At 42.1% G+C, this 8,426-nt stretch overlaps 1 non-coding gene across 1 annotated transcript; it reads left to right on the forward strand.

The window, feature by feature from the left end:
• Positions 1 to 5,592: 5,592 nt before the first annotated feature.
• LOC148211942 (small nucleolar RNA R71) lies at positions 5,593 to 5,699 on the forward strand. The gene has a single exon (XR_015790573.1). It is a non-coding gene; the product is annotated as a small nucleolar RNA R71 (small nucleolar RNA).
• The last annotated feature ends 2,727 nt before the right edge of the window (positions 5,700 to 8,426 follow it).

Consider the following 8,426-nt stretch of genomic DNA (forward strand, 5'->3'; position numbering starts at 1 on the left):
AATAAAAAGAAAAAAAATAAAAGGGAAAATAAATAAATAAATAAATGGGAAAGAAAAAAAGGGCGCTTGCCAGGAATTAAGCTTGGATGCAAAGGTGGGGCACCATAAACCATGAATTGGTAAATCACTCAGCCAAACAATGATTTCTTTGCTACATAATATGCTATATTGTATTTAATAAAAATTCGGGGGCACGTGCCCCTGGTCCTCACGTGGATCCGCCCTTTGATGTGTAGGTTCGAACATAGGTGAGGAGGGATAGTGAGGTGATGTAAAAACAAATTACATTAAAAGAAACAAAAAAAATGGAGGTTCGAAATGAGCTCAGGAAAAAAAAAAGATGATGCAAAAACAAATTTCATAGACATTAATGCATTTGTATATACTATGCCTCTTCTCCATGTCTCCATTCTGATTGATTTGAGCCTCCCTTGGCCCTTTGTACATCTGTCCCTGCTTGCACATGTCTCTTGTTGTTTGGGGAAGAGAATGTTACAATCCTCTTATCTTGGACCCACGAGTAGGAGGACCCACCCATACTAGTAGAGAGTAGGTTGTGACGCTAGTGTGCAAGTGTCAGCGACAAGATCGACTGTCAAGGGCCGAGAGTGAAGTGCATGCGACCAAGCTCACCTAGGGACACGGAGGACCCCTATTGGTGCTCCAAGATGACTCATGAGATGCCCAGCCGGACCACCACACTAGCGTTGACAGAGGCTAAGTATGAGGGCCGAGGTGAACCTGGCCGAGGTCCGACCTACCGGGAAGCTCGGTAGGGCCGATGTGAGCTACTGTCGGCGGCGTGATTGTCGGGTGTAACCGTCGGTCCCGAGATTACCGGGTGTAACCGACGGTCCCGAGATTACCAGGTGTAACCGTCGCGAGATTAGCGGGACTACCATCCATAAGTAGAGGACCTCACTCCACGATCAGGTACGATGATTTCTGACCTCGAACTAAACTGGGAATCCGACCTATACTGACTTGATCGTCGGAGTGCTCACCTTTTTGTGCAGGTCCGCCCAAGTATTCAGATCGGTCCGGAGGCCGAGTTCGATCTGCAATCTGAAATACACTGTTGTGCATATCCTTGCATAAACATTTGGCGCCGTCTGTGGGGAGACAATCTAAGTCATCCCAATCCTTTTAAACCAATACGCGAGCGAAAATGGTTCAACCAGCAAACTCGACCAATACGGCAGATCGAAGGACTCTAGCTGCCAGCGATGCCCACCAGAGGGAGGTCGGAGCAGCAGTGGTAGAGGGGCAAGGTCACGACGGCCTAGCAACAGAACCCCTCTGTCCTATATGCCCAAAGTGAATCATCAAGCTTAAAAGACCAATCCCTACGGTTAAGATTTACAGTTTTTTCTAAAATGTTTTTTATCTCCCTATTAGATATTTCGGCTAACCCATTCGACTGAGGATGATATGCTGTTGCAACCCTATGACGCACATTGTATTTAGCCAGCAACTTTTGCATATACCTATTCACAAAATGAGCCCCCCATCGCTTATCAGAAAACGCGGGGTTCCATAACGCGTAAAAATGTGCTTTTGCAGAAAACGAATGACAACTTTGGAATCATTGGTAGCAGTTGCAATGGCTTCTATCCATTTCGAAACATAATCTACTGCTAACAATATATAAAGCTTACCATTAGAAGATGGAAATGGACCCATAAAATCTATACCCCACACATCAAATATTTCAATCTCCAGGATCGGGGTTTGAGGCATTTCGTGGCGTTTAGATATATTACCTGTCCGTTGGCATTTGTCACAAACCTGGGCAAACTTATGTGCATCTTTGAAAGAGTGGGCCAAAAGAACCCACTTTGCAAAACTTTAGCTGCGGTTTTGTGTCCTGCAAAATGTCCTCCATATGGAGACATATGACAAGCGTCTAATATCGCCTCGTGCTCTTCTTCTGCGACACACCTGCGTAAGATATTGTCAGGTCCTAGCTTATATAAAAAAGGCTCATCCCAACGATAACATCGAACTTCATTTAGAAATTTCTTTACCTGTTGCTTGTTGAACTCATAAGGAACTATTCGACTTACCAAATAATTTGCTATATCGGCATACCACGGAACTGAATCAACTCGCAAGAGTTGCTCGTCAATAAACTGTTCACGTATAACAGTTCCATCATCACAGAGCGGGGATTCCAATCTAGACAGGTGATCAGCAACTTGGTTTTCAGTACCCTTCCTGTCCCTAACTTCAATATCAAACTCTTGAAGTAACAAAATCCACCGTATCAAACGTGGTTTAGCATCTTTTTAAGCAAATAAATATTTTAAAGCAGAATGGTCAGTAAAAACAATGACTTTTGTGCCTATCAAGTAAGACCTAAACTTATCAAAGGCGAACACAACTGCTAACAGTTCCTTTTCAGTAGTAGTGTAATTGAGTTGTGCACCGGTCAGAGTCTTACTAGCATAATACACAAGATGCAAGATCTTGTTTTTACGTTGTCCTAACATAGCTCCTATTGCATAATCACTGGCATCACACATGAGCTCAAAAGGTAAATCCCAATTAGGTTCGATAATTATAGGGGCTGAACTTAGAGCAACTTTCAACATTTCAAATGATTTTAAACAGTCATCATAAAAAACAAATGGTCTATCATGTTCTAGCAATTGACACAAGGGTTTAGAAATTTTAGCAAAGTCTTTTATAAAGCGGCGGTAAAATCCCCCATGCCCTAAAAAACTTCTAATCCCTTTGACATTTGTAGGAGGAGGTAGCTTTGAAATGATGTCTATCTTAGCGTGGTCTACCTCTATTCCTTGCTTGGAAATTTTGTGACCCAAAACAATACCCTCTTGTACCATGAAATGACACTTCTCCCAATTTAGGACTAGGTTTGTTTGTTCACATCTCTCCAATACTCTCTCCAAATTAACTAAACATGCGTCAAAAGAATTTCCAAAAACAGAAAAGTCATCCATAAAAACTTCTAGAATATTTTCTACCATGTCAGAGAAGATGGCCATCATACACCTCTGAAAAGTCGCGGGTGCATTGCATAGTCCAAAGGGCATTCGCCTGAAAGCGAACGTACCATACGGACACGTAAATGTTGTCTTCTCCTGGTCTTCTGGAGCAATAGTAATTTGATTATAACCCGAATATCCATCTAAAAAACAATAGAAATCCTTACCTGCCAGACGGTCGAGCATCTGGTCAATAAACGGGGGAGGAAAATGGTCTTTCTTTGTTACCTTGTTGAGTTTGCGATAGTCAATGCAAACTCTCCACCCGCTCACAGTTCGGGTTGAGATGAGCTCATTCTCCTCGTTGGCCACCACGGTTATACCCCCTTTCTTTGGTACACACTGTACTGGGCTTACCCAGCTGCTGTCGGATATTGGGTATATAACACCGGCGTCAAGCCATTTAAGAATTTCTTTCCTTACAACCTCTTTCATCTTCGGGTTCAACCGCCTTTGACTCTCAATAGAGTTCTTAGCATCTTCTTCCAATAGAATTTTGTGCATGCAAAAGGCCGGGCTTATTCCTTGGATATCTGCTATCGTCCATCCAATGGCCTTTTTGTGCTTCTCCAAAATCTGCAATAAAGAATATTCATTAGTAGGTGATAAATTGGAAGCTATAATAACTGGTAAAGTGTCGTTATCCCCTAGATACGCATATTTCAAATGCGACGGCAATGGCTTCTGCTCCAAAGTGGGTGGTTCCACTATGGACGGAAGTAACGACTTGCATTCTTCTTTTTGTATTTTTTCAATAGGATTAGTCACATCTTCTGGTCCTTCTGCTATCTTATCAAGCTCTTCTTCAATCTCTGTAACTAATAAGTCATAAAACTCATCAAACATAACAGGATTCAAGCTATTTATAGCAGAGCACTCTTCAAAGTCTCCTGGTAATTTCATGGCGTCTAGAACGTTAAATTTAACCTCTTCATTATTTACCCTCATTGTAATTTCTCCCTTCCTCACATTAAAAACTGTATCCCCAGTGGCTAGAAATGGTCTTCCCAAAATAATGGGAACGTCTAAGTCTGCCTCGCAATCTAGAATGATAAAGTCTGCAGGGAAAATGAATTTGTCCACCTGGACTAAAACATCTTCTATCTTTCCCTCGGGTCTTATGATAGATCTATCTGCTAGTTGGAGAGTAACCGTAGTAGGTCTAGCTTCTCCTATGCCTAAAGATTTGAAAACTGATAATGGCATAAGATTAATGCTAGCGCCTAGATCACATAATGCCCTACCTAAGTTTTTTCCTCCTATGGAACATGGAATGGTAAAACTGCCAGGATCGTTACATTTCATGGGTAGCGGGCTGCCTACAGCTTCACTACTACATTTTGTCATGGCTACCAGTTCATGCTCTCCTATTTTTTTCTTCCTAGAAACTATATCTTTCAAAAACTTAGCATAATTTGGCATCTGTTCTAGAGCATCTACTAATGGTATATTTATATGCAAGAAGATGTGACTAATCTTTATTTTCTAAAATATCTAAAAATTTCTAAACTGGGAATCATTATTTTTCTTAACTAATCTTTGTGGAAACGAGGGAGTAGGGGTAAAAGAAGGCTGTACCTGTGGAGGAACACTCGGGGTGTCCTCATTACCTTTTCTAATATTTTCTTTTTCTGGTATCTTTACAGTTAGTTCAGTGGACGGAATCTGTACATCTGTTGTTGGCATTGTTGGTCCATCATATGCCAGTCCACTCCTGAGGGTGACAGCTTTGCACTGTTCTTTCCCTTCTCGTCTTGGTAATTCAGTATGGCCTGGAAAAGAACCTTGTGGTCTATTCTTCAATTCATTGGCGAGCTGTCCCAATTGGGTCTCAAAATTTCTCATTGATGCCGCTTGGGATTGTATCACTGCGTCGGTTCGGGCCATGTACTCCTTCATCATATTCTCAAGATTTGAGTTGTTATTTTGAACTGGTGGAGTCTGTGTTCTCTGATTGTACTGCTGTTGCGGTGGTGGGATGTATTGCTGTGTAGGTGGAACATAGGGCTGCTTGTTCTGCTGGCTCTGCCCTTGATTAAAACCGCTCGAACCTCTTTGACCTCCCCATGAGAAATTAGGGTGGTGCCTCCAACCTGGGTTGTAGGTGTTCGAATATGGGTTAAAGTTCCTATTGTTCCCATGTCCTACATAAAAAACGGAAGCAGGGTTATGTGGACAATTATCATAAATATGGTTTTCACTGCAAAATGAACAAATGAGATCGTTGACTTGGCAAACAGGGGCAGGAGTGCAATAATCCGACTGCACAGGTTGTATCGGCGTGGCTAATGGATTTTTTATTCCCAATGCCATCTCTTTCAGCCTCTGGTTCATTGTAACCATCTCTTTTTGCATCGAGGTCGCAATGTCCAGAGCCAAAACTCCAGCTGGATCTTGCTTCTTTGGTGCTGCCCTAGATCTTTGCGAACACCATAGTTCGTTGTGTGAAGCTAAGTCATTTAGGATGTCAACTATCTCGTTGAATGTCTTCTTTGTAAAGGCTCCATTGGCAGCATTGTTTAGCATCATCTTAGTAGGATGATCTAAACCTCTAAAGAAATGTTCTATCTGGATGCATGCCGGCAAGCCATGGTTCGGACATTTCCTGATTAGTTCTTTAAATCTTTCCCACGCCTCGTGAACAGGTTCACGATCATACTGTCTAAAGGAGATGATCTCCTCTCTGATATCAGCGTGGCGAGTAGGTGGGAAGAATTTTGTTAAGAACTTCTCCACTAACGACCCCCATGTGGTGATGGATCCCGGTGGAAATGCATTGAGCCATGCTCTAGCTTGGTCCTTCAAAGAAAATGGAAAAAGTGTTAGTCTCAGAGCATCGTCTGTTATACCAGGTAATCGAAATGCATTTGCAATTTGAATGAATGATTTCAGATGATCATGTGGATCCTCATGTTCCTGCCCTCCAAAATGTCCAATTATCTGCAACATTTGGAACATCATTGGTTTAAGCTCAAAGTTTGCGTGGGCTGGAATAGGGTTGACTATCCCTGAATCAAAGTTCTGAAAAGCCGTGGCGGCATATTCTCGCATTGCCACGTCTCTGTTGTCCGCCATCTAGATATGGTTGAATTCATCATTTCTTGCATGATCCCTCATATTACCGTTAACAGCAGGTGGATCAACCGGATCACGAGGTGGAATATCTGCCATTGATGTGCTCGTACTCTCTACCTCACTTTCAGGACTGATTTCACCTTCTCTCTCTTTTTGCTTTTCTAGTTGTTTTCGAAGTCTTTGCTCCTTTCAAGTTTTTCGAAGGGTCCGCTCAATCTCAGGGTCAAGGGGTAGAAGAAAAGATCTTGTGCTCATGCACTTTAACTTACCCTTGTGAGATAAACGACCAAAAATATAGAACAAAAACGGTGGATGGAAATTACACCCAACAACAATTCACAAAAATAAAAACTAAAAGAATTTGAAAATAATTTTAAAACTAAAGTCCCCGGCAACGGCGCCAAAAACTTGACTGGCGGTTTGCTGAACGCACGCACTAAGCGTGGTAACAATTATATAGATGCAAGCGCACACCTGTCAGAGTAATATAAAATGGATGGAGTATCCAAGTATCGATCCTCAAGGACTTCTAAATAATTTCCAAACTCTAAAGTTTTAAAGAATAGTGAATGTTGGAATGAGTGATTCTTGTAAAATGGGAAGTAGTCACAAATAATGGTTTTGGATTTGGGATTTGGACTTATAATGATAAAACCTAGCCCGAATTACTTCAAGTTAGCCAACAAAGAATCAAGGACATGCTAAGGACAATATGCATTTTACTTTAGAAACCAACGACTACGCTTCTCACTTGACTTATGTCTAAGCAAGTTCAAAGTCCTAAGACATTCCCTAATATGTCTATTATGAGATATATCTTAGTTTTAGGATGGAAATAGTCGCAACCTCGGGTTAAGGTCCTATGTCTAGGCTACTTAAGCGGAACCCTTATGTCTAAGGCGCTCCTCTCCTCGGTTTAACCACTCAACAATGCAAATAAGCAACCTTTTCAGTATTGACTTGTTAAGACTTACAGTGGCCTTCTCTAAATCGTAACTTTTTGGGAAAACATGTTGAGCAATGAATGGAAAGCAAAAACACTACTTCTTAGCAACCCTTTTTAGACATAAAAGGCTAACTATCCATAACCGGGCTAGAGACGGGAATTTAGAAAGACATATTGAAGAAAATACAGCAAGTAAAATGGTTGAATGTGGAATGCATGTGTGAAAAACAAAAGTTAACTAACGGAGAGTTTTTATCGGGGTTGAGAGCTTCGCCCTTCTCTTTCAAGCAAGGGGGAGTGTCACGTGCTCTTTCCTCCAAAAACACAACTCTCTTAACTAAAAATAAAGTAAAGGCAAAGGGAAGATAAGCAAAGTGCTAGATTTTTATATATTTGAATAAGTAGAAAATAACTAAGTACAAATGGAAACAAAACAAAGCTCAATAAAGGAATGTAAAGTATTCGGGATTTAAAAACCAAAAGCAACTAATGAAAGCAACTCAAAAGTACTTAGAAAGCAACAAAGAAACACTAAAAATGATCAAGAGAAGGAAGCAAGGCTGGATGAATTTGGTGGAGAAGTTGCTGGAATTTATAGCTGTGCAGAATTGGTTAGGTAGGTCCTAAAACGATGGTGAATCACCCATTTCCAACTCCTTTGACTGACTAAATCGTGCTCAAACTGATAGTGGAACACTTCTTCTACACGTATGCATCGGTTGGAACCACCAAAACGCATGGGAAGACGCGTTTCATTAAGGGCAAAGTTGGAAGAAAAACTGTTTTTTTGCAGGCACGCAGGCGCCTGGCGCCTCCCATGATGCTTTTTTCGTCTTTTTGCTTCTTTTGATTAATTTCCACTCCCAAATGGTCCTAAAATGTCATAAATACAATATAAGCCAACCACAAACCATAATATATGAATTTTGCATGAATTGGAACTCAAACGACCGAGAAAAATCCGAAACAAAGCTGAAACATAGTAAAAACAGCATCTAAAACCTTCTTTTTACGCATGTAAACAAGCGTAATCACCCTCCGCAGGTCGGCACGAATCACCGCGCCTGTCCTACCACCTGCGCACCCTCCAAGGACATCCAAGGCCACCCGTGGCCGAGGTGGAACCTCTAAGAAGGGCGCCCGGGGTCCAGCCCCGGCCCCGACAAGTGAGAACTTGGACGCACTCCAGAGAGAAATGGAGGCAATGCGCACGAAAATGCGGTCCATGGAGGAAATGTATAACGAAATGATATTAGCCGCAGGCGCAGGGTCCCGATCTGAGAACCGAGTGACGCGCGTTGGCATACGCGAGCAAAGGGGTTCCCACCTCGGCCCAGTCGAGGAGGAACATCCCGAAGACAACGAGAGCGAGGGACACACTCGCCAGAGAGGAGACC

The sequence above is a fragment of the Momordica charantia genome (genome assembly GCF_013281855.1).
Source record: "Momordica charantia cultivar OHB3-1 chromosome 4 unlocalized genomic scaffold, Mcharantia_2.0 BLBB01000004.1, whole genome shotgun sequence".
NCBI lineage: Eukaryota > Viridiplantae > Streptophyta > Magnoliopsida > Cucurbitales > Cucurbitaceae > Momordica > Momordica charantia.